The sequence below is a fragment of the Mus musculus genome, chromosome 6 (genome assembly GCF_000001635.26).
Source record: "Mus musculus strain C57BL/6J chromosome 6, GRCm38.p6 C57BL/6J".
Classification (NCBI taxonomy): domain Eukaryota; kingdom Metazoa; phylum Chordata; class Mammalia; order Rodentia; family Muridae; genus Mus; species Mus musculus.
In genome coordinates this window covers 58,796,549-58,823,645 of record NC_000072.6, presented here as the reverse complement: position 1 = coordinate 58,823,645, position 27,097 = coordinate 58,796,549, and the positions used below count along the sequence as shown (strand labels likewise).

The 27,097-nt window shown below is 40.4% G+C and overlaps 1 long non-coding RNA gene across 1 annotated transcript in view; it reads left to right on the top strand.

Annotated features, from left to right (window-relative positions):
* Positions 1-9,897: 9,897 nt before the first annotated feature.
* Positions 9,898-27,097, top strand: part of Gm38822 — a 55,404-nt gene continuing 38,204 nt past the window's right edge. The window contains exons 1-2 of the long non-coding RNA XR_869136.2: positions 9,898-10,607; positions 12,040-12,071. This is a non-coding gene — a long non-coding RNA (predicted gene, 38822). The remainder of the gene's footprint in view (positions 10,608-12,039; positions 12,072-27,097) is intronic.

Sequence of the window (27,097 nt, the reverse complement as noted above, 5' to 3'; positions counted from 1 at the left end):
AGAGAGGTTATGCAGGGAGCGACTGAGCCCCCCTCAGTCTTCCTTGAAAGGCTCATGGAGGCTTATAGGAGATATACCCCATTCGACCCCACGTCTGAGGGTCAAAGGGCCTCAGTAATTATGGCCTTCATTGGCCAGTCAGCTCCTGACATTAGGAAGAAGTTACAGCGAATTGAGGGCTTGCAGGATTACACCATAAGGGATGTAGTTAGAGAGGCAGAGAAAGTGTATCATAGGAGAGAAACAGAAGATGAAAAGTTAGAGAGAGAGAAAAGAGAGAAAAGAGAAGAGGAGGATAGGAGAGACAGGAGGCAAGAAAAGGTTTTGACTAGGATCCTGGCCGCAGTAGGAGAAAGAGATAATGGAAGAAGAGGTAGACAGTCAGGGAACCTGGGAGACAAAAGGCAGCAGGGACCAAGGAGACCCAGAGAAGGCGGGCAGCGCCTGGAGAGGAACCAATGCGCGTATTGCAAGGAAATGGGCCACTGGAAGAGCGACTGTCCGAAAAAAAAACAAGAGGTAAAGGTGCTTTCTCTTGGAGAAGATGAAGACTAGGGGGAACGGGGCTCGGCCCCCCTCCCCGAGCCTAGGGTAACTTTAGAAGTGGAGGGGACCCCTGTGGACTTTCTAGTTGACACGGGAGCCGAATTTTCAGTACTCAAAACACCTCTAGGAAAAGTAAAGAAAAATGAAAAAACCTTGGTGATCGGGGCCACGGGACAAAAATCGTATCCATGGACCACATCCCGAGTAGTAGACATAGGGCGAAATCGAGTAACTCATTCGTTTCTAGTCATTCCAGAGTGTCCTATGCCTTTATTGGGGAGAGACTTACTAACCAAGTTAAAAGCACAAATAACTTTCACCTCTCATCGACCGGAGGTTTTCTGGGGAATAAAAGCGCCCCAGACTCTAGAGCTGTCTTTACAACTAGGGGAGGAATATCGACTTTACCAAAATAAAGTAAAGCCCCCTGAGGGATTACAGGACTGGTTGAATCGATACCCCCAGGCGTGGGCAGAGACGGGAGGAGTGGGGATGGCAAAACTGGTCCCCCCCCGTGGTGATTGAACTTAAGTCCGGGGCCACCCCTATAGGGGTCCGACAATATCCCATGAGCAGAGAAGCTCAAGAGGGTATACGCCCCCAAATTAACAAACTGCTCCAACAAGGGATTTTGGTCCCATGCAAATCCCCTTGGAACACTCCTCTACTTCCAGTAAAAAAACCAGGGACCAGGGACTTCCGTCCAGTACAGGACCTTAGAGAAGTCAACAAGAGAGTTCAGGACATACACCCCACGGTGCCAAATCCTTATAACCTCCTCAGCACCTTGCCACCTGGTCGGACATGGTACACAGTCCTGGATCTCAAAGATGCTTTTTTCTGTTTGAGGTTACACCCCAACAGCCAGCCCTTGTTCGCTTTCGAATGGTGAGACTCCGAGAGTGGACAAGCCGGACAGCTCACATGGACGAGGCTGCCTCAGGGATTCAAGAACTCGCCCACTTTGTTCGATGAAGCCCTACACCGAGATCTTGCTCTTTTCCGAGCCAATAACCCACAGGTGACTCTTCTGCAATATGTAGATGATCTGCTCCTAGCTGCAGAAACACGCGAGGACTGTGAAATTGGGACCCAAAACCTCCTGGGCGAGTTAGGTAAGCTGGGGTATCGGGCCTCTGCTAAAAAGGCTCAGTTATGCCAGATAGAAGTGACCTACCTAGGATATGTCTTGAGAGATGGACAACGGTGGCTCACAGAAGCCAGAAAACAAGCTGTTATGCAGATCCCGGCCCCAACCACTGCTCGCCAGGTAAGAGAGTTCCTGGGGACCGCCGGGTTTTGCAGACTCTGGATTCCCGGATTTGCCACACTGGCAGCTCCCTTATATCCACTAACCAAAGAGAAAGGGGAATTCACCTGGACCAGAGAACATCAGCTAGCCTTTGAAACTCTCAAAAAGGCACTGCTGCAGGCTCCGGCATTGGCCCTGCCAGATTTAAACAAACCTTTCACCCTATACATTGATGAAAGAAATGGAGTGGCAAGGGGAGTCCTTACCCAGGTTTTGGGACCATGGAAGCGCCCGGTAGCCTACTTATCAAAGAAACTGGACGCTGTGGCCAGTGGATGGCCCTCCTGCCTGCGAGCAATAGCAGCCACGGCTGTGCTAGTAAAAGATGCTGACAAACTGACTATGGGCCAGAATGTTACTATAGTGGCCCCACACTCTCTTGAGAGCATCATCAGGCAACCACCGGACCGCTGGATGACCAACGCCCGAATGACGCACTACCAGAGCCTATTGCTGACAGAGCGAGTAAGTTTTGCACCCCCAGCCATTCTCAACCCCGCCTCCTTACTACCTGAGGCTGACGAGGCCCCTGCACATAAGTGTGAAGAAATACTGGCAGAAGAGACTGGAATCCGGCCAGACCTCACAGACCAACCTTGGCCAGGGGCGATGACTTGGTTCACGGACGGAAGCAGCTTTGTGGTAGAAGGTAAGCGGAAGGCTGGGGCGGCAGTAGTGGATGGAAAGGCTGTCATATGGGCCAGCAGTCTGCCGGAGGGTACATCAGCTCAAAAAGCGGAACTAATCGCATTAATTCAAGCCTTAAGGCTGGCAGAAGGAAGGGCTCTTAATGTCTATACCGACAGCCGGTACGCTTTTGCCACGGCTCATGTACACGGAGCAATATACCGACACCGTGGACTGCTGACGTCTGCCGGCAAAAATATCAAAAATAAAGAAGAAATTCTCAGCTTATTAGAAGCTGTTCATTTGCCCCGTAGGGTGGCAATTATCCATTGCCCAGGACACCAGAAGGGAACTGGGCCCGTTGAAAAGGGAAATCAAATGGCAGACCAAGAAGCTAAAAAAGCAGCCCAAGGGCCAATGACTCTGGTGGTGAGAACCCAACAGCCCGCTGCTGAGGAAATAAATAAAAGAACCCTCACAGAAGAAGAGGGGCGAGATTACTTAGCTAACATACACCATCTGACTCATTTAGGAACTAAAAAATTACTAAAATTGGTTAGTAAGTCCCCCTATTACATTCCTGGATTAAAAGGAATTGTGGAAGAGATAGTAAAAAACTGCCGTGCTTGTGCACTTACCAACGCTGGGTCTAGCAGGCTCCAGGAAGGAAAACGACTGCGAGGAGACAGACCTGGAGCCTACTGGGAAACTGACTTCACTGAGGTGAAACCGGCTAGGTATGGAAATAAATATCTCCTAGTTTTTATAGACACCTTTTCAGGATGGGTCGAAGCGTTCCCCACCAAGAAAGAAACGGCTAATGTAGTGGTCAAGAAGATACTTGAAGAAATCCTTCCCCGCTTTGGGATACCTAAGGTAATGGGGTCAGACAACGGACCTGCCTTCGTCTCCCAGGTAAGTCAGGGATTGGCCAGACAACTGGGGACAAATTGGAAATTACATTGTGCATACAGACCCCAGAGTTCAGGACAGGTAGAAAGGATGAACAGAACGCTAAAGGAGACTCTGACTAAAATAGCCTTAGAATCCGGCGGAAGCGATTGGACAGCCGTTCTCCCTTATGCCTTGTTCAGGGTTCGGAATACACCTGGACCCCTTGGCCTAACTCCATTTGAATTAATGTATGGGGCGCCCCCACCCATTTTTATGACCGTAGGGGATAAGAATCGCCCGGATGTGTCTTTCTCTCCTTCTTCTAGTCTTTTGGCTCGATTAAAAGCTCTCGAAATAGTAAGAAAAGAGGTCTGGGAACAGCTAAAAGAAACCTATGTTGCTGGTGACACACAGGTGCCGCATCAGTTTGAAGTAGGAGACGCAGTCCTGGTGAGGAGACACCGAGCGGGAAACCTAGAACCGAGGTGGAAGGGACCCTACTTGGTGCTACTGACAACGCCCACGGCGGTCAAAGTGGAAGGAATCCCCACTTGGGTCCACGCATCCCACGTTAAGAGAGCACCCCCTGGAGTCAGCCATGATGAGTGGACTTTGGAGAAGACTACTAATCCTTTTAAGTTGCGCCTGCTTCGTAGGAGCGATCCCAAAAGACTTCAACCCCCACAGTCCTGTTCAACAAACGTGGGAGGTACTCAATGAGGGGGGTAGGGCTGTATGGACAATCGCCGAGGTACACCCTCTGTGGACTTGGTGGCCTGATCTTTTCCCTGACATCTGTAAGTTGGCTATAGGAGCCCCTCCTGGATGGGACTTGGAGGGGTACTCTGACATTCAGAGGGCACCTTTAACACCCCCTCCGTACGTAGAAAAACATTCGAGAGACCCATGGGGTGGTTGCTCTAACCAAAGGGATAGAAGTATGCTTCGAACCCATCCCTTCTATGTCTGCCCCGGACCCCACCGAAGTCAGTCCCTCAATCCAACGTGTGGAGGTAAGGCTGACTTCTTTTGTAAGAGCTGGGGTTGCGAGACTTCAGGTACAGCCCGCTGGAAGCCCTCCTCGAGTTGGGACTATATTAGAGTAACAGCCAACTATTCCCTAGCGTCTTATGTACCTGGAGGATTTGACCTAGACGAGTGTACTGACTGGTGCCATCCGCTCCGTGTCACCTTCACTGAACCAGGGAAGAGAGCTCTGGGATGGACAAAAGGGTATACCTGGGGTCTTAGGATTTACAAGGAAAGATATGATGAGGGATTATTGTTCACTATCAGATTAAAAATAGAGACCCCCTACAATCCTTTAGGCCCCCCAACCAAGTTCACACCCCTCACCCATACAATTACTCAGCCTACTCCAGTGATTGCGGACCCCCTTAATATGGCCGCTATCACCCAACCTCCCACTCCTCAGGTACCTCTAACTATTACCCCCGAGATTCCTTCAAGACAGAGGATGTTTAACCTAGTGAGAGGAGCCTTTTATGCCCTTAACAGAACTGATCCAAGCGCTACTGAGGACTGCTGGCTATGCCTGTCCTCGGGTCCGCCTTATTATGAAGGAATCGCCTTCAATGGAGATTTCAACAGAACCAGCAGCCATACTTCCTGCTCTTGGGGTACAGGACAAAAACTGACCCTGACTGAAGTATCCGCGAGGAATCCAGGTCTCTGTATAGGTACCCCACCTTCCACTCACAAACACCTATGCGGACAAATTCAGTCCGTGTCCAGAACGGAAGCTGATTACTATCTTGTACCTTCCCCGGTTGGATGGTGGGCTTGCAATACAGGACTTACTCCCTGTGTATCAACTAAGGTTTTTAATTCATCTCATGATTTTTGTGTCATGATCCAGCTGTTACCCCGTGTATATTATCACCCTGCATCCAGTTTAGAAGAAAGCTATGCGGGCTTTTTTTTCAAAAAGAGAACCAATTACTTTAACCCTGGCTGCATTCATGGGAATAGGTATGGCAGTAGGAGTGGGGACGGGAGTGTCAGCTTTGATAGAAGGAAGACAGGGAATTCAGTCTTTGAGGGATGCTGTCAATGAAGACCTAGCGGCAATAGAGAAGTCCATAGACGCTTTAGAAAAATCTTTGACCTCCCTGTCTGAGGTAGTTTTACAGAACAGGAGAGGTCTTGATTTGTTGTTCCTAAAGGAAGGAGGACTGTGTGCTGCCCTTAAAGAAGAGTGCTGCTTCTATGCAGATCATACAGGAATAGTTAGAGACTCTATGCAGAAACTGAGAGAAAGATTAGAGCGAAGGAAACGGGGACGGGATGCTCAACGGGGGTGGTTTGAGTCGTGGTTTGAATCACGACCATCTTGGTTAACTTCTTTAATTTCCGCTGTAGCCGGACCAATCCTTATGATATGCTTAGCTTTAGTTTTCGGCCCTTGTATAATAAATAGAGGAATGGCTTTCATCCAGAGTAAAATTGATACAGTAAAACTCATGGTTCTTCAAAGGCAATATCAACCTATAGTTCAGGTAGATGAAGAGTTAAGGGACACCGACCTCTAAAATTCTATGATTAGAATTAGTCTAAACAGAAGAAGAGGGGAATGAAAGGAAATAAAACTGTAATTCATGTAATGTATGTTAAATAGCCCCAAGAGTTGTTTCTGAGCTTTGAAACCTGGGGCTGAGAACATAGCAGAACAGACCAGGACATGCCCGGGCAAGCCCATCGCCTCCCTAGCTCCCACCCCTCTGACCTAAGTTAAATGTTACAGGCTGCTGATGTTTAAATGGACCAATCATGTGAAACCGCGCCAATTCCTCCCCCAGCCCCACTCCTTTTCTATAAAACCCCCTAGCTTCCAAGCCTCGTGGTCGAATCCACTGTCTCCTGTTGTGTGAGATACGTTTCGACCCGGAGCTCCGCCATTAAAAAACCTCTTGTTACATCAAGGTGTTGTGTTCTATTCGCGATTCTTGGGTGCACGCCGAATCGGGAGCTGAGTGGGGGTTTCCCCACTGAGTTCTTTCACTTTCTGTCCTCATCCTAAGAACTTGCCTGGGGCTAAATTTAAAAGTAATAAAGTTATTTATGGGAAGAGATTTCAAGAAAGCCTAATTGACCCTGTGGAGTGATTATTAGTAATTACTTTATGCAGTTCTTCAGTGACAAAGATCAAGTGGGGCAGACATGTACATTTTGGAGTGGAAAAGGACCCTGGCAAGCTTGCTGTTACAGCTTTGGCTTGTGCTAGAAGACAGGCTGGAATTATTAAGGAGGTTAGATATGTGTTAGTGAAGGGAAAGGTGCCCTTGGGGCAAGAACACACACACACACACACACACATACACACACACACACACACACACACACACACACACACACACACACAAGCATACACACATTAAGCTTCCAGCTTCGGAGATAAAAAAAACTCTCTAGAGTCTTCCACTCTTAGCAAGCAACTGAATACAAAAGCTGATTCAAATGTCATTCAAGGGGCCAAGGTGTCACCCCAAACTGGCAACTGAACTTGGGGTTGTTGCCCACATGGCACTGGTTTCAGAGTCAAGTCAGGAAAGATGCAAGCGTAAAGGGATCATGGAATCTTTCTTGGCAATGGAAATCCATTAAGTATTTGTGTTTATTTACATACATAGTAACTGCTGTCAGCCTCTGTCAGAGGAGCATTTTTATGTACTACTAATGCAGGGACTAATAACTGGAAGTGCTAAGCTTGAGTGTTGAGTGCCCAGCCCCGAACAGGACATCGCCACTGCTACCCCAGCCAAGGCTCAAGGGACATTAGGCTAAAAAGATTCAAGAGCTAAGGGATAGTGAGGAGTATTGTATAATTTGGTCTTCTGGGGAAAACATAGCCTTTGTTCTCCTGAACTTAACATCAGCTATGTTTATCTGCACAAGACCTGCATAAGGTCAACCATCCAGCATGGATGGGTGACAGACTCTTGAGGCCCCAGTTAATGGCTCCTGGGAGACAAAGGGCCATTCTTCTAAAGTGATGTTGTCATTGTTAGTTGCCCTTGCTCCAGTAAATAACCCCACGTCCATGCTCATGCAAGCAACACTATTTACATAGTGTGTTAGTAAAATTAAAATAAAAAGACACGAAAGTAAGAAGTGGACATGTGGGCAAATGAAGTACCAGGTGGAAGTAAGATATAATAATGGAGTAATAAAAGTGAATTTGACCAAAATTTATTATATAAACATGAAACTGTCAAAGTATAAACTTTTAGATTTAATGAAAAATACCGAATGTAGAATTTTGCTTTTCTCTTCACAAATATATACTTACCATATAATATTATGTTAAATTCATTTAAGAAAAAAAAACAGTAACACAAACTGTCATTCATCAACTGCATTTAATCCTTAATTGCCTGGCATCGAGAGTCAGAATACAGCTTAATATTGCCTGCTTAGAAACCTTTCGTTTTCCAATGCATTTATGTAATTTTAAAGTTGCTTATTCTGGGCATAATATTTTTGCTGTTTTCCGAAAGTAATCACATAATTGAACATTTTTGTCGTTGTTTTACTGTTTGAGGCAAAGTGTATATAGCCCAGGGTGATTTCAGAATTTATGTATATCCAAGAGTGACCTTGAATTACTGATCTTCCTGTCTTTGCCTCTCAAGTGTTAGAACTGCAGGAGTAAGACATCAGGTCAAGCTAATTTGCTTGTTTGTTTGTTTATGGTCCTTGTTATTGTTGTTGGATTTTTTGAGACAGGATGTCATTGTATCCAAGATTAGCCTTGAAATTTGACAGAACCAAAGACTAGAAACTCCTAACCCTCCTGACCCTACCTGCTCAGCACTGCGTTTATAGGCATGTAACTCTACAGTTTTGTTTCTTTGTCCTTTTGAGACACTCTCTTATATTCCTAGGTAGCTCAGATTGCCTATGTAGCTAAGTCTGGCCTTGAACTTCCAATCCTTCTGTCTGGGTCTTGCAAATGTTGGGATCACAGACACACACAACCCTGCCTGGCTTGAACCTCTTTAATAAAACTGAGTAATAGTCTACGACATTACTTTAAACAACAGCATGCTATCTGACAAAATGAATATATTGTTATTTCTTCCTGGCACATGTTTATATTGTTTTTAGTTCTTTGCCATTATAAACAGTTGTGTAACAAAGACAAATATTTGTTCTCAAGAATTACTTCTTCAAAGCAAAATGGTTAGTTAGAATGTAGACTCTAAGTTCTTATAATTTGTCAGGTTCCAAAGGATGACACCAACCAAATATAGCACCTGAGTGGCTTCTGCTTACCTCTCCTCATTATCCAAACCCCTGCCTCAGCAGTAATTTTTAAAAATCCCTTCTATTATAGTAATTTCATAAATCAGTTCAAGTCTTTATTTAAATATGTTTGAAATAAACTAAAATAAAACCAAAAAGTCTAGCAGTAAAAATTAATATTCCAACACCTAACAAATAGTTCAGGCAATATATTTCTACCTGCTTATTTTAAAAATTAACTACAACCTTAAAATTCTATGATTATAGTTGACAGTACACAACTCTGGGTTTTTTTGTTGTTTTCTACAGTACTCCCACATACTTGCCAAAAATAAAGGCTTTGAAAAGGGAGTTCTGCACAAACTCAGACTACTGTTAGTCTTTTTAATTTTCAGCACAGAATGCAGCAGGCAGTACCAATGAGCTGATGGTTCACCAAGTTCCAGGCAAAGCATCAGAATTTGTCATCAGCAATTGAATGACAGCCAGAGAAAGCATTTAACTCTATAAAGAAAGGAAGGAGAAAGGGAGGGAGGGAGGGAGGGAGGGAGGGAGGGAGGGAGGGAGGGAGGGAGGGAGGGAGGGAGAAAGGGAGGGAGGGAGGGAGGGAGGGAGGGAGGGAGGGAGGGAGGGGGGAGGAAGGGAGGGAGGGAGGGGTGAGGAAGGGGAGGGAGGGAAGGGGGAGGGAGGGAGGGGGGAGGAAGGGGAGGGAGGGAAGGGAGAGAGGGAGGAAGGGGAGGGAGGAAGGGAGGGAGGGAAAGGAGGACCCCACAGTGATAAGATAGACATCCAGCACTGTGTAATTGCCTTTGTCCATCACCTTCCTGTATGAGCTGGTGCTTCCAAAGCTTTACAGGAAAACTACAGTGCTAGCCAGCCATAAGATGGATATGATCTGTGAGCCTGCCAAAGTCTTAATGTTTGGTCTCAGCTTTGTGTTGAAATCCTCAGCTCCAGAGTTATGGTGATAGAAGGGAAAGTCTTCTTAGGTCACGAGAGCAGAGCCCTCACTAGAATTAGGGCCTTTTTATATATGTAGCAGAAGATGGCCTAGTCAGCCATCACTGGAAAGAGAGGCCCTTTGGTCTTGCAAACTTTATATGCCCCAGTACAGGGGAATGCCAGGGCCAAGAAGTGGGAGTGAGTGGGTAGGGGAGCAGGGTGGGGGAAGGGTATAGGGGACTTTTGGAATAGCATTTGAAATGTAAATGAAGAAAATATCTAATAAAAATTGAAAAAGAAAGAAAGAAAGAAAGAAATGCTGGAAGAGCTAGATATCCCCATCATCCTTGTAAGGACACAAGAAGACTCCACCTGTAAGCCAAGAAACAGGTCCTCACCAATCACCCAAACTGCTGAAACTTTCAGACTTTCCAACCCTAGAACATGAGAAGTAAATTTGTATATTTAAGCTACCTTGGCTGTGTTGTATTGTTAAGCACACTCAAGAAATTAAATCCTACCCTTTAGGTATAGAATTGTACCATTCATCCAAGTGTCTTATCAAGAATAACTGCAAAAAATATATAATATAGGTGTCTTAGTCCATTGTGTTTGGTAAGAGTCTCCCAGACTGGTTAATTAGAAAACAGATTTTTATTGACTCAAGTTTCTGGAGCCAGGGAAGTCTGGTTTCCAATTTCTGGTGTTTGGCAAGGACTTCTAGGTGTATGGTAGAAAAACAGAAACAATTGTTGCATGTCATAAGACAGAGCAAAGCAACAGTGGGAGGCCTAAATGTACTCTTTTGTAGCTAGCCTACTTACATTTCTCCCCTTCTCTCTCTCTTTTTTCCCTCTTAGGTCACACAGGGTGGTGTCAGATATCTTCTTCAATCACTACCTACTTTATTTTTGACTCAAGATCTATCACTGAATCTGGATCTCACCAATGTTGTCAGCAAGCACCAAGGATCCTCCTGTGTCTGCCTTAACAGTAAAGGAACTAAGGCACACCCTTCTAGGTGGTTTGCTTGTCTGTCTGTCTGTCTTTGATATGGGAACTAGAAATCTGAGCTCAGGTCCTAATGTCTGTGTAGCAAGGACAGACATAGAGTCATATCTATGGCTTCCAAACCCCAATTCTTAGCCTCCGTAAAATGACAATTAGATTTCAACTTGAGTTTTGAAGGGGACAAACCATAGAGACATGTAGAATCAGTTAAAGGTGACTTTCCGATCATCTCAATGGAACATAAATCCTATATACAGCAGCTTTATCTAAATGCTGATGTGTAGATAACTTTGAAATTACAGTTAGCTAAGTATGCTCCTCCTCAATTTCTTGTATACCTGGAATCCTAGAATGTAACTTTATTTGGAAATAGAATGTTTGAAGATGCCGTTAGTTAGGTGAATGAAGCATTTACAAACTAAGGGACAAAAAAGCTGCTATCAGAAAAGTCAGAAAAGAAGTTCTTCTGGAGCCTACAAAGAGACTAACACTACTATCACCTCAATAAAAGATTCCTAGATTCCAGAATTATGAGATACAAATTTTAGTTGTTTCAAAACATCTAGTTTGTAATATTTTGATGGATCTAGAAAACCAGTATAAATAATACAGATGATGCTATAAAAATCTATAACGTCCCTTAGTGTGGTATGGCTGGGGTATCTGTTGCCAGATGAACACTTAACACTTCTCTGACTATGACCAAGTAGTTGGAGTTTGTCTGGGTGTTTTCAGGACCATGGCCTCATGTTCAAGAATCAAAGACATGATTCACACAAATTGCAAAGGTAACAGGGAAATTTAATTCCAAGCAAAGTGATGGCACAGATTAGGGAGGAACGCATGGTTGATACTGACAGTAAGCCCCATGAATGAAAGGGGCCTCAGTAATTATTTGGGTCTTCCTTTTATGGTGTTTGGGGAAAAGAACAGTTCGGTTACTATGGGTGCAGTGTGGGTGGTTTTCTTTTTCGAGTTATGTAGCTATTTTCTCACTTTGCATTCACCTTCTCATAATACATCTAATTTTAATTATATGTGTCCAGTTATGCATAAGTATGTGTTTAATTGTGCATGGTAAACAGGGGAGTCTTATAGAGATAATATTTCCTTTTGAGGACACAGTTTGCCTTATTACATGGGCCTCCAAAACCTGATCATACCTGATCATCTCTACTTCATACCTAGATGTATGAAAATACATTTAAATATAAACTGCCAAAGTTTATACAGGTCATTAAAGAGAAAAGGAATTCATTGCAGATGCAAGTCCTAGCTTTCTTACATGCTGCTAGGCTCATTGTCTCAGGAAGAGTTTTGTATCATGTATACAGATAAGGATCCTAGGCTGCCACTGTTAGAAAGTTGTGGGTAGAGGCCAAACCAGGTTGAGTCCTGAGGTGCTAAAGTATTTTCTGTTCTTACCTGCCTCTCTTCAAAAGCCAGCTGGATTCTCTCCCTCCGAAGACTTCAGGTGAGCTCTCCTCGAAGTGTCTGCTCAACAAAATAATTCTGTTTTGAAACTGACAAAGCCTTTTCCTACCCATGCATGCAAGGAGCGATAGTCCTTGACTAGAACTTGTACGATGCTTTTGCATCATTTCAAGCAAACACACAAGCAAATCTGTTATACATCCAATTTCCCAGTAGACTAGTAAAGCTTCTAAATACATTCCTCATCAGTTTCATCTGGAACATTGAATTTCTATGCATTTTTTTTTACCTTAATGAAACTCTAGTACTGTAAAAGACAACACATTATATACAGCAGAGGAAATACCCTTTTCCTAAGGAAACATACAAATATTTACACATATTTTACTTTTCATATGGAAATAGAATTTGTTCCATAAAGCAAGACTGAGCATTGTGGTGAAAGTTCATGATTGTGGATTGATCCTAGACAGCTGAGTGTCTCAGACACACATTAAATGCCTCAAGGATAGACATCTCCCATTACTTCCATAAAAGGAATTTTTGACATATAAAATTGTATTTTAAAATAGTTCCTACAGCCTAGTGCTTTTTTAATTTTATATTTGAGATTATTATATAATTATATCATTTCTCCCTTCTTTTTTTCTCCCTTCAAATCCTCCCATATGCTCCTCCTTGCTTTTTTTCAATTCAAGTTCATGGCCTATTTTTTTTTCTTTAATGGCATGCATACTTGTATGTGTATCTGTATCTGCATCTCTATCGTTCTAAATATCACCTACTCAGACTGCTTAATGTTACTTGTGTGTAAATTTTCAGGGATCCCATTTGGTCCTGGATAACCAATACCAGTGCTCTCAGCCAGGGAAGCCTATTTCTCCCACTCAGCATTTTTCAGTTGCTTCTAGTTCATTGTGTATGGTTCAGGTATCAGGATTTCCCACCCCTACTCCATCCACTTTGGCATGTTGATTGTCGCCCTTGTTCAGCTCATGTTTAGGCAATCATGTCGGTGAGGCTTTACAGATATTCTTGCTGACATAACTAGGAGACAGTCTCCCTAACCCTGTGGCTCATAGACTCTTTCTGCCCCGCATTCTTCAATGTCCCCCTGAGAATTAAATGTAGTACTTGTTTCATAAATGTATCTATTGGAAATAGGCTCTACGTTTAATTGATTGTGGTTTATCTGTAATGGTCTCTGTTACAAAGAGAAATTTCTTTGACAAAGGACAAAGATTAAACATATCTGTGGATATAAGAACAAACATTTAGAGAGTAATTTTAGAGATTGTTTGTGTTTAGTAAAGTGGTGGTTGTAGGCTTTCCTCCAAGATCCATGATTTACTATCCCTGTCTAGTTGGCTGGGTTTCCAGTACCAGGAATGGTTGTTTTCTTGTTGAAAAGGTCTTAAATCCAACTAGAGAGCTTCTGGGTACTGCTAAGGTGTACATGCCACTACTACACTCCTGGCATTATCATGTCATGTTGGTCATTGTGGTTGAGTGGTGACACTGGCCAAGCAGGCAACAGTGGAGTGAGAAGACCTGATAATGACCCAAGGACATTGTCCTTTGTCTACTGCAGCCTTGCCATGTCATTAGTTCCACTTCCCTCTACTATGCTCCAATTCCATTAAACCATTTTTTAAAGGCATCTCTGATAAAACCTGTCTTTCTTGAGTTGGTCCATGGATATTGTGTGCTCAGCAGGTTCATGCTCCATCACCCAAGCTCCCGTGAAGCCTCCATGTGGCTCTCTTGGGTACTGGTGGCTACTCCGTCTTCTATAGAGTTGTGAGAGAATTTGTATATATTTGGTTTTTTTAGGTAAATAACCAATAGTGTGATTTCAGACATAATTACTATTATTTTACCCTCCTCCCCACTTCTGTTCCCCTCTCCATTGCTCCCTAAATCCCTGCTTGACAATGGTCTCTTTTTCACTTTCCTGGTTTCTGCCATTCCATTGGGATATGCATTCACATCTGATGAAATGACACTAGGAGTTTCTAATAAGAGAGAGCATGCAACATTTATTTTGGGGGGGAATCTGAATTATCTAACTTAATATTATCTTTTCTAGTTCCACCCACTTACCTGCAAAATACATGGTTTCATTATTCTTTACAGTTGAATTGTATGCTACAGTACATTTACCACATTTTCATTATTCATTCTTCAGTTAAATGACATTAGGTTGTTTTCATTTCTTAGAGAAGCAGTGAACATGGCTGAATAAGTATCTGCGGAGTAGGATGTCGAGTCCTTTGGTCTTATGCCAATCAGTGGTATAACTAAATCATATGATAAATCTATGTATATCCTTTTGAGAATTCCCTGCACTGATATCCTCAGTGGCTGCCCCAGTTTACAATCTCACCAGCAGTGAATGAAGGTTCCCTTGCCCTTTGTCCTCTCACCCCCATCATTTATTTCCCATTGTTCTGTTAATCTTTGCCATTCTGATAGGGATTGCATAAAATCTCAGAGTTGTTTTGATTTGCATTTCCCTGATTTCTGTCCCACTGATTTATATTTTTGGAATGTCATTCCACCATGATTCTTTTTCCTCAGGATTCCTTTGGCTATCCAGGACCTTTTGTGAGTCCATTTTCAAGTGAATTTTAGGAGAGTTTTTTTCCCTATTTTTGTAAAAATATGATGAACATTTTATAGACATTTCTTCTTCTAGGAGCTCGAATTCAGGTCCCAGGTCAGTTTTGCAAATGCATCATTTAAAAAAATTATTTGTTTTTTCTTTTTTTTTTTGAGTTCTTTATATATACTGGATTTTAATCCAATGTTATATGCAGAGGTGGTAAGAATTCTCCCATTTTAATGGGCTTTTTTTTCACCTAGTTCATTGTTTCTTTAGCTGGACAGAAACTTTAGTTTCATGAAGTCCCACTTGTTGATTACCAACCTCAGTTCTTAGGCAAATTGAATTATTTTCAGAAAGTCCTTTTCTACATTTAAATCAACAATGTTTTCTTCTAGCAGTATTGGGCTTCTATTTTCCCTCTTTGATCCATTTGGAGTTAGTTTTTGTGTAAGGTGATATATACTAGTTTAATTTCACTCTTCTGCATGTGAGCATCCAGTTTCCCCAGCACAATTTGTTGGAGATGATTTATTTTCTCCAGATCATTTTTGGCATCTTTGTCAAATATTAAATAATTGAAGTTAAAGATATTCACATTTGCATCTTGGATTTTTGGCCCATTGATTTACATTTTTTGGAATGTCAATCACTCCAGCATGGTTCTTTTTCCTCAGGATTCCTTTGGCTATCCAGGACCTTTTGTGAGTCCATTTCCAAGTGAATCTTAGGAGAGGTCTTTTCCCTATTTTTGTAAAGTATGAGATGGGAATTTTTAATTGAGATTATACTGAGTCTGTAAACTGCTTTTGGAAAAATGGTCATCTTCTCAATATTAATTCTACCAGTACATGAGCACAGGGTGTCTTTTCATTCTCTAGTGACTTCCCCTTTTTCTCTCTTTAGAGGTTTAATGTTTCACTGTACAGGTTTTGTTTTGTTTTCAATTTTTTTGCATCAATATGTAATGTATTTGTGCTCTTTCCTACTATAGGATTGCTACCAACCTATCCCAGAGGTTTTGTTGTGATTTTGTTTTCATTTACTTGGGAATTTTTTTTTTCTTGATTTTCCTCCCCTTTCAGTCTATTCATCCTTCACAGTGAGTTGTTTAATTTCCAGGAAGCTTTTTTTTTTCTGTCAGTTTTCAGTTTTATTTTATTGAAGTCTAAGAGAACATAAAAAGTTATTTCAATCTTTTCAATTTTATAAATTTGCTTTGTGTTCTAGGATGTGGTCTGTTACAGAAAAGCTTACATGCACTGCTTAATAAATTGTGTATTCTTTTGGGTTTAAATGGTTTGTTCTGTAGATATCTGTTAAGTCTGTTTGATGTATAGTGTCAATTAATTCTGATAATTATGTGTTATATTTCTGTCCATTGGAGAAAATAGAATATTGTTGTAAATCGATTTCTTTTTTAATTACATATTTATTTATTTTATGTATATGAGTACACCATCACTGTCTTCAGACATCAGAAGAGGGCATCAGATCCCATTAAAGATGGTTGTGAGCTACCATGTAGTTGCTGGAAATTGAACTCAGGACCTCTGGAAGAGCAGTCAATGCTCTTCTAAATCAATTTCTTTACATACATTTCTTATGAAATTGGATGCCCCCAAGTTTGGAGCATGTATGGTTAGAATAGTAATGTCTTCTTGGTTAATGATCCCTTGATTAAAATGAAGTCTCCTTCTTTCTTCTTGTTGGTTTTAGCATTAAGTGTATTTTGCAGATATTAGGTTATTCCCACCTTGCTTCCTGGTCCTTTTTGATTAGAAATACATTTGCCTATCATTTTTCTTTAAAGTGGTGCCTATCTTTGTATGTTTGTTTGTTATTGGTTTTTCAAGACAGGTTTTTTTTCTGTATAGCCCTGTCTTGGAACTCACTCTGTAGACCAGGCTGGCCTCAAACTCAGAAATCCACCTGCCTCTGCCTCCAAATGCTGGGATTAAAGACGTGCGCCACCACTGCCTTGCAGTGGTGCCTATCTTTAAAACTAAAATACATTTCTTTTAGACAGGAGATTTATGGATTTTATTTCTTGATTCATTCAGTGAGTCTGTATTTTTTTGATTGAAGAATTGAGGTCATTTATAATTTGTTATTAAAATTTGTGTGTTAATTGTGGTCATCCTGGTGCTGATTTTTGCTGTTGTGTTCTCAGTGGTAATTTGTCTTTTGATCTTGTTACTTCCTCTCTTCAGCCCAAATTATTGATTCCCCTATATTTTCCTTTGGTTTATTGGCTGTAAAAAATTTAAGCAGTTTATATCATGATTTTTTTTCTGTCTCCCTCAATTATGGTACATAGTTTTATAGGTTTATTAGTAGAGTTTGGCCATGGCAGATTTGGAATGCATTGCTCCAGGCTCTTTTGATTTTAAAATGCCCATTGAGAAATCAGCTCTTATTCTACAGGGTTTTTCATTTATATATGACTTGTGTTTTGGTTTTTCAATACACTTTCCGTGTTCTGTGTACTTAGTGTTTTAATTATGATATGCCATGGAAATTTTCCTTACTAGTCTTGTCTATTTTGTGCTCTGTGTGCTTCCTAATTCTATGTGTCTTTCTTTTGTTTCTGGAAATATTCTTTTATGATCATGTTGAAGATATGGTCTATGACAATGACTTGGGGTTTATCTATGCCTATAATTTGAAGGTTTGGTTTTTATCATAGTGTCCCACATGTTCTTTTGTTATGTTTAGTTTTACTTTGCTTTGCATAATTTTGTCATATTTTTTGTATATTTGTCTAGATCCTCTACTTTATCATTGAGTCCTGAAATTCTATCTTCCGCTTGATTCATTCTACTTGTAAGACTATCCAGTGAGTTTGCTACTTGAGATTTTCAGGTTTTTAAATTCCACCTTCCTTTCAGCTTGAGTTCTTGTCAGTGTTTATACCTCCTTATTGATTCCATTCTCAAGGCCTGAGTTGTTTTCATTTCCATCAGCCTTACCCTGTATGTACGTGGACATCACTCAGGTATTTATCCTCCTGTGTTCTTTCCCCTTGATTTCATTGGGATGTTTTTGTTTTGTTTTTAAGTCCTTGAATTCTTTGATAAAGTTTATACTTGTTCTTTTAAATTTTGTCTTTTAGAGGTTCATCTAGGCAATTCTCATTTGCAAACATTACTTTAGGACTGGTTGGTTTTGGAAAGAAGATATTATCTTTATGTTTAATATTGTGTTTATTTTTGCCATGAAATCTGGGCCTTTGGGTCTCTTTTGTTAATTCTAATTCTGGTATGGATGGAACAGTTTTGGGCAGAAGAGAGGTTATGTGGTCAGATTATGACTAGAGGTTGGAAACAGCTTAAATGGAATGAGGGCAGGTAGACAGAATAGACTGTATTTGTGTATTGAAGGTGCCTCTGATTCATACTTGGAGGTGGGTGTTTATCTGGAGAAAAGGTTTGATGTGTTGTAAGATGTGTCTGTGGTTTGGGGTATAGGAAGAAAGGGTCCTGGCAGAAGAGACTGTGGAACAGGCATGGGACACTAGACTAGTCCAGGGCCCTGGATGTAGATCTGGCACTTTGAGGAGGTGATAATAGAGAGGGTAGGGGAGTCTAACAGGCATAGATCTCAAAGAAGAATGTTGACGAGATCACTGGTGAAAAGGTTGTCTGTGATGCAAAAGGAACTGGGCTAGGCCCTGTGGAAGGATATGGAATTTCTAGCTTGGATGAGGGTCAAAAGGGATCTGTGTGTTGTGGAATATAGGATGGGTCCCAGGGAATCTTATTATTAATTCTAAATGCTTCCTAGATGACCCATAAAGACAACCTGGGACACTTAGATTTATCCACTTAAGAAACTTCTCTCTGGTTTCTAAGTTTCCTCAGAGTAAAACACCAAGAGTGAAAAGATTGTTTTAATTGCATGAACCACAAAATTTTTCATTATCTATTTCTATAATAAAGAGAATAAAACCAGGTTTCTCTATCTTAATTTTAAAGGGTCTTTAAGTTTCTGATAAGATTGTCCATTTTCCTTGGATCCTGTTGTCAACAGCTTTTTTTTTGGGGGGGGGGGGTAATAGATGTAGTGAGTCCAACCTCTTTTAAGCAACAAAACCATGATTTGGGTCATTAATGGCATTTAAAAGGGCCCCTCCCAATTTGATTCCAACTTGGTCTCTTCCCAGATTTTTACCAGCATTTAGTCCCCAGACTGTAAAGGATGGGCTGGACATTTGAGTGGAGCAATCTGTGAGAAGGTCTGGTAACATGAGAGAAAGCAAAGTGGAGAGAAGATCCATAATTTCTGAGAAACTGATCTTTAGTTTCCATGGTGGCAAAGGTCTGTGAACCCGTTGAAATATAGGAAACCACACCATACTTTCCTTCTTAGAACTATCTTAATCCTAAACAAAGCTATAAGGAGACATTTAAGTCAGGTTAATCTTGTTTGAAGCATGAATTAATTATTTGTTTCTTAAAAGTTGATTCACTTTTCATATTTTTCTAGACTGGGGAGTAATGTCAAGAGTATGATAGCTTCTATTAGTGTCTAATGTCTTGATGAGATCTTTTAGGATAGAGAAGTCTCCCCCCCCTCCACTCTCTCTCTCTCTGTGTGTGTGTGCCCCAAATTGTGGTACAACTTTTTCACTTTTTCACATTATCAGCAGTTATAGCTGTGTGAAGAGGGTAGCTTCTGCTTACCTAGTGAGGTGGTCCACTGTCACCAGTAAATATTTTAGAGTTTTTGTTTATTTGTTTGTTTTGTTTTTGTTTTTACCTTTGACATTTTTGTGATATCCACCTAATAATTTAAAAGATCTTAGTATAAGGGATCTCCCAGATGAGGTTCATTTGTAATATTACCCCTTTGTTTATCTTTCTGTGAGTCATATATTTCTTATAACATTTTAGTGTTTGTGTGGACCCCATACAATCCTAAATTTTAAATTTATATTGCACATAGCCCCAAGTTCCCTTGAATCCTTCTTCTTATATGTGCACCTGTTAGAGCCCAGGCTCTGGTATCTCTGAACAAGAGAACAGGTGTCTCATAAGAGGTATCTTGTCCCCTGCACCTTGACTGGCCTTGGAGGACAAGGATCAAACATTTGGCTGTGATCTTTGACCATCCTATCCTCATTGGTGTAGTCTTTAGACCTTGTTGAGCACCCAGAACACCTAGACATCTTCAACAGCCTTGTAAGTTTAATTTTTGTATAATATTTAGAGTACACAATTAGATAATAATTAGAGAAAACAACCCAAACAGTTTTGAGTGAATCTTCGTTTGTTATGACTGTTTCTCAAAATAATTAAAGCATAACAAAGTAAGCAAAACCACAATTAACTATCTTAATTGACTAATTAATTAACCTTAGAAATTTTATCATCAAATATATATCATTTTAAGTCCCACTATACACAAACCTTGTGTAATTTATATGACTTTTTCTGAGTTAGCTATAAGTTTTTATAATGTTGCTATTGTTTTTTTATTTTTCAGACAAAAGTCTAATTCTATCATATGAAATCCATCCTTGCCTGAACTTTTTTCTTTTTTAAAGTACTCATACCAGAAATATACTCTCATAATTATATACTTTTTAAAAATTCAGCCCTACTTATTCTTTCACTCTTATTTTATTTTCCCAATCAAGAGTTGAATCCAAAAAACATATACAGTACATTTAGATTACCTGTTCATGTACTCTTTTTTTTTACATTTTTTAATTAGATTCTTTCTTCATTTACATTTCAAATGCTATCCCCAAAGCCCCCTATACCCTCCCCCAGCCCTGCTTCCCAACCCACCCACTCCTGGCCCTGGCATTCCCCTGTACTGGGGCATATGATCTTCACAATACCAAGAGCCTCTCCTCCCAAGGATGGCCGACTAGGCTATCCTCTACTACATATGCAACTAGAAACACAGCTCTGGGGGTAGGGGGGAGGGTACCAGTTAGTTTATATTGTTGTTCCTCCTATAGCGTTGCAGACCCCTTTAGCTCCTTGGGTACTTTCTGAAGCTCCTTCATTAGGGGCCCTGTGTTCCATCCAATAGATGACTGTGAGCATCCACTTCTGTATTTGCCAGGCATTGGCATAGCCTCACAAGAGAGAGCTATGTCAGGGTCCTGTCAGCAAAATCTTTCTGGCATATGCAATAGTGTCTGGGTTTGGTGGTTGTATATGGGATGGATCCCCGGGTGGGGCAGTCTCTGGATGGTCTTTCCTTCTCTCTCAGCTCCAAACTTTGTCTCTGTAACTCCTTCCATGGGTATTTTGTTCCTCATTCTAAGAAGGAGCGAAGTATCCACACTTTGGTCTTCCTTCTTCTTGAGTTTCGTGTGTTTTGCAAATTGTATCTTGGATATTCTAAGTTTCTGGGCTAATATTCGCTTATCAGTGAGTGCATATCAAGTGACTTCTTTTGTGATTGGGTTACCTCACTCAGGATGATATCTCAGGATGATATCCTCCAGATCCATCCATTTGCCTAAGAATTTCATGAATTCATTGTTTTAAATTGCTGAGTAGTACTCCATTGTGTAAATGTACCACATTTTCTGTATCCGTTCCTCTGTTGAGGGACATCTGGGTTCTTTCCAGCCTCTGGCTATTATAAATAAAGCTGCTATGAACATAGTGAATCATGTGACCTTACTACCAGTTGGAATATCTTCTGGGTATATGCCCAGGAAAGGAATTGCCGAATCTCCCCGTAGTACTATGTCCAATTTTCTGAGGAACCACCAGACTGATTTCCAGAGTGGTTGTACCAGTTTGCAATCCCACCAACAATGGAGGAGTGTTCCTCTTTCTCCACATCCTTGCCAGCATCTGCTGTCACCTGAATTTTTGATCTTAGTCATTCTGACTGGTGTGAGGTGGAATCTCAGGGTTGTTTTGATTTGCATTTCCCTTATGATTAAGGATGTTGAACATTTTTTCAGGTGCTTCTTAGTCATTTGGTATTCCTCAGTTGAGAATTCTTTGTTTAGGTCTGCACCCCATTTTTTAACAGGGTTATTTGATTTTTTTGGAGTCCATCTTCTTGAGTTCTTTATATATATTGGATATTAGTCCCCTATCTGATTTAGGATTGGTAAAAATCCTTTCTCAATCTGTTGGTGGCCTTTTTGTCTTACTGACAGAGTCTTTTGCTTTATACAAGCTTTGCAATTTTATGAGGTCCCATTTGTCGATTCTCCATCTTACAGCCATTGCTGTTCTGTTGTGTCCCAGAGATCTATTGGGTTGGCTTGGGGTGGGGTGTATTTTTATTAGAGTCAGATCTTTTGTCTTCTCTTTAGTCAAACAAGAAGCTTTGTTTTCCATTATGATGCTCAGAAAGCATTAGAGTTCTGTCTCATTTATTGATGGGTCAGTAGGGTGGACCACCTCATACTTTAGGAATGTACACCTCATACTTTAGGAATGCATCCTCCAGATCAGCCCCATTAGGTTTCACATAGAGATTTCTTGCATTCTGCTTTATTGTTTTCTCTCTACCCAACTTCTTCCTGGAAGACTAGAACCATGGATTAGAGGTCCATGCCCCCTTCACTTTTGAATGCATACTTCAGTTACACCACACATTGTCAGGGATGTCCTAACTACCAAAGCAACATTAATGCTTCAATTTTTTTTAACATATATACATACATACATAATACATTTATTTATTCATTCATTCATTCATTCATTCATTCATATTTTGCTTTCCTTCATTTAGAAGCTCTCTGCCCAGAATGTTATCAGTCACCCTATTGGACTATTAAAAGAATGTCAGAAGGAGAAGCCTTATTTCTCCCTCTTTCTATCCTCTCTGGAGTTTTTTCCTCTTACCAATATACACACACACACTTTTTTTATTTTATTTTTAAATTTTTCCTCTTTTATTTACAACTTTTGGTACAATCTCAGACTCTCAGAGTAATGCCTTGGTTTCATCCTCCAAAAAAAAATCTCCAACCACAAGTCATATTTCTTAATACAATTTTCTTACCCCCATATATATATACAACATTACCCAGTCACTTCTGGGACTTTCATTGAGTCTTTATCTCATGGTGCCAGTTTACTTTTGAGTTTTGAGTTTATGTTAGTTTCAGAGCAGAAAAGTGTTTCACATCCAGGCTTGCTTCTACAAGGTGGTGGGATCAGGATGAGAGTCAGTCATAGAGAGATAGCTCAATGTTGGGTACCAATGTGCAAGAAATGGTCTGAAGAAAGTGACACAACTCAAAGGAAACAGTTTTTACATCTCAGGAAGAGTCCATAACCATATGAAATCAAATAGGCAAGCACACACAGCTGGAGACCCACTGGGTTTTTATTACTTACCAGAAAAGAGTCCGTTGCCTCACTCTGAGTGATCAGAACTCCACCTCACACTTTTACATGATTAATAGATTTAAGGTGATGTAGTTAGTAAGTAGAATGCAATTTTGAGCACCAAATTGAACACAAACTTCAATTTCAAGAACTGCTGAACTTGGAAGAATTTTAAGTTTTTGCCAAATTTCTTCTTTATTATTTTTAAATCAGAGTGTTGTGTTATTTAACCTTTTGACAGGAAAGGCAGTGTGTTTTGCCTATATTTCTCACAACAAGTAAGTCATTTTAAGACTATAGTATGACATATATGGTCACCTCAAAATGAATACAGTGCTTGTAGAATTACGTAATGCAGGATAGAAAAAGAGTGGCTTTCTTCTCTTCTGGCCTATCCACACAAAGCTCTTTTCAGCTATGGACAAACCTTTCATAGAAACAAAGATTACCTGAAATGGGTGTAGAAGGAGAACTGGACTGGCGATGTGGAGGATATGATGTGCAGTTTATATGAGAAAAACTGAACAATGCCAGCCTAGCTTGGTAACAAAGGGTTCATTTGCTTTTCTGTAGCTGCAAAACTAAAGATAGAAAGCTTCACAGTAAGGCAAGTTTGAGATTAGCATAAGAAAGCTTTGAGAGTGCTTTAATGGAGCCTCTCCTGCAAAACTTTCAACTTTCCATTCTTAACTGAAGTAAATTGCAGAAATTACCTCAGTATCCAAATAGCACCTGTTGGGGGGGGGGGGGGAAGCTTTGAAATTTTCACTGAATAAACCAAAGAATGAAAGAATAATGAAAATTGCTTGCAAGGACCAGCCAGAGATGCATCGGAGATATTCCAAAGAGGCTTGTTGTATGACCTTGGGTCAGGGTGTATTTGCAGGAGAGCCATGCTTTGTTTAACTGGTTGAAAACTACAAAAAAAAAGTATCAAAATAAAAACAAAACAAAAAGCACACAAACAAAACCATGGCACCATGGCGTCTGTTTTGTGTTGGCCAAATACTTCTGGGAATGGGGCTTGCCAGACCTAGTGACAACAACACTGGAGAAAACTGACTTTCCTTTCCAAGCAGATAACAATTGCAAATAGCTTCTTGGTTAGGGGTGGGGCCACTTCTCCCCCTAACTATGGCATCAACCTGTGCAATTTTGTGCATGCTGTCAGAGTATGACTGATATGTATATCAGCCCTATTTCCTCTGGATAATGCTATTTCCTTGAAATCACCCACCATTTCTGGCTCTTACAATTTGTTAGTCCATAGATCATGAGCCTTGAGGGAAAGAGTTTGATAAAGACATTTCATTCAGGGATGTGTGTCCCACAGTTTCTCCCTCACTACATATTGTCTAGTTATGAGTCTCTATGTTGATTAACATCTACTGCAAAAGGAAATTTCTCTTGTGACAATTGAGGGAGGCACAGAACTATGAGAATAGTGATGTGCTTTTGTTGCTATGTTCCTAGTTTAGCAGAATAATAATAGTTTTTCCTAGGGCTCATCAAGTCTCATGTTAATGGCTACTTTTACAGTGTCTAGTAGTGTTCTATGTCATGGAGTGAACCTTAAATCAAATAAATGAAGAAAGAAAGAAAGAAAGAAAGAAAGAAAGAAAGAAAGAAAGAAAGAAAGAAAGAAGGAAAGAGGGAGGGAGAGAGAGAGAGAGAAAGGAAGGAAGGAAGAAAGAAAGAAAGAGAGAAAGAGAGAAAGTGAGAAAGAAAGAAATTTGTTACTCCCCAAATGTTTTGTGCCATAATCACATCAGTATATCTTGCAGGCAGGTTACTATTGTAGGTGCAGAGTTTGCAGATGGGTGATAGCGATGATTCTCTTGATATTCCAAGAGCATACAAAATTCCTTCCAGCACCATCAATACTTGTCAGGAATAAAGCTTCTAATTGTGCACCAGCTTGATTTCTCCGTGTTTTATTATATAAGTAAGAAATGTCTTCAGCTGTCAACCCTTATCCTCGGGTTACAGAGGGTATCCAATACCTTTTACATCACAGTAGCCTGTGATGTTTCACAGGATCTGTGTGATCTCTTTGACCAATGGCTCAACAAGATGCAATTCATTCCTGACACTGAAGACTTGGTGGCATAAGACAGCTAGTTGGAACATGTTCTCCCTCATTATACAGTGACTCTATTAAGGTTTCCTCTATAGTGTATATATTTTAGGAAGATTATAGAATAGTAGGTTTCAATATAGCTTTTCAAGAAGACTTCAGTGTTACTTGTTGTTTCTCATATTCTCTCCGTTACCCTGTCCTCCCCTCCCCATCCTATGGAACCCTCCTGGTTTAGTATTCACGTCATCTCTTCATAACAGTATATTCTATTTCTCCTTCCTTGGAAAATTCCCCTTTTCCCCTCTTGGTTCCTTACTAGCTGCCTAACTTCCATGGTTATTTTGATTAAAACATACCTATTTAAAACTTAAAAGGTAACATCCACATATAAGACAAAACATGCAGTATTTGACTTTTTCAGTCTGGATTACCTGACTCAAGATGCTGTTTCTTGTTCCATCCATTTACCTATGAACTTCATAGTTTCATTTTTTTTCATAATGGCTGACATAACAATTTGTTAATGTGCTCCATTTTCATTATCCTTCCACCAGTTGATAGACATTTAGGCTGTTTCCAAATTTTGGATATCATGATTGAAGCAACAATGAACATGAATGAGCAAGTATTTCTGCAGTGAGTTACAGAGTCCTTTGGGTATATGCCTGAGAGTAGAGTAGGAGGATGTTGTGGTAGATCAATTTTCAGCTCTTTAAGGAACCTCCACATTGATTTATATAAGGACTGTAAAAGTGTTCACTCACATTTATGTCTTTGGTTTTTAAGGATCTTATCCACTATGGTTAGAATAAGATAAAATATCTAAGTAGTTTTAATTTTTATCTCACTAGTGGCTAAAGATGTTGAACATTTTAAAATGTGTTTCTCAGCCATTTGTGTTTAATCTTTTGTGAACATTCTATTTTGTTCTATACCCCATTTTTATGGGTTATTTGTTTGCTTGCTTGTTATTCAGGTTTTCAGTTATGTTTAGATATTAATGCTGTCAGATATATACTTGGTAAATATTTTTCCTATTCTGTATAGAGTTCTTTGCTTGGACGGTGTCCTTTGTGGTACAGAAACATTTCAGCTTCATGAGGTTGGTCTCAATGCCTGTATTTTTTGTTGTCCTTTTCAGAAAGTTCTTTTCTATGCTAATGAATTCAAGAGTATTTCCTATTTTTCTCTTTTATCTGCTCTTACATTGAGGACTTTAATCTATCTCAAGTTGAGTTTTTCTACAGAGTGATAGAATCGGATCTATTTTAATTCTTCTACATACAGCTATTCAGTTTGACTAGCAGTATTTGTTGAATATGCTTTCTTTTCTCCAGTGTGGTTTTTTTTTTTTTAACTTCTTCATTAAACATTAGTTTACGAAAAAAAAAATCAGTTTACGGTATCTATGTGGCACTGTGTCTGAGTCTTTAATGGATTGGATCCACTGGCTTCTAGAGGAGACATATTGTCTTGGTTATTTATGTTCCTGATTTCATTCTGGGATATACGTATCTGGAACGATGGCCTTTGAAGTGATTGTTGATGTGAATATTTTGTTTCACCTTTGTTAGGTGAGTGTTCTGTCCTTTGGTTGTTGTCCACTTTGTTTCCTATCCAAGTCTGGAGGCTGCTGCATCTCTAGTTAAGAGCAGTTTTATGGTTCTATGAGAAATCATACAGGTTTAAAGATGGGTAAGAGTACTGCCTCAAAGAGGTGACAGAGTAGAACTAGCGGGACCCTAGACCCTGGATCCACACCTAGAAGCCGAGTACAAAGGGAAGGATATGGAATCAGAGGAGGGGCTAGGGTAGGTAGGAGGCAACAGGCTTAAGAGTAAATTTGAAGAGACCTGAATAGAGGATATAAAGGAAGGTAAATGTCATCTACATGAAAGTCAGCCAAGTGTCTGGAATAAATACCTTTTAAAGCTATCTTGGGCCCTGAAAAGTCGATAATGTCAATGATTGATAAGAGTTAAGTTTTGGCGTTGTCCACATCTAGCCCTTTGGAATTAAGTGACATGACTCTGTTCTTTGTTTAAATGGCATTATTCTGT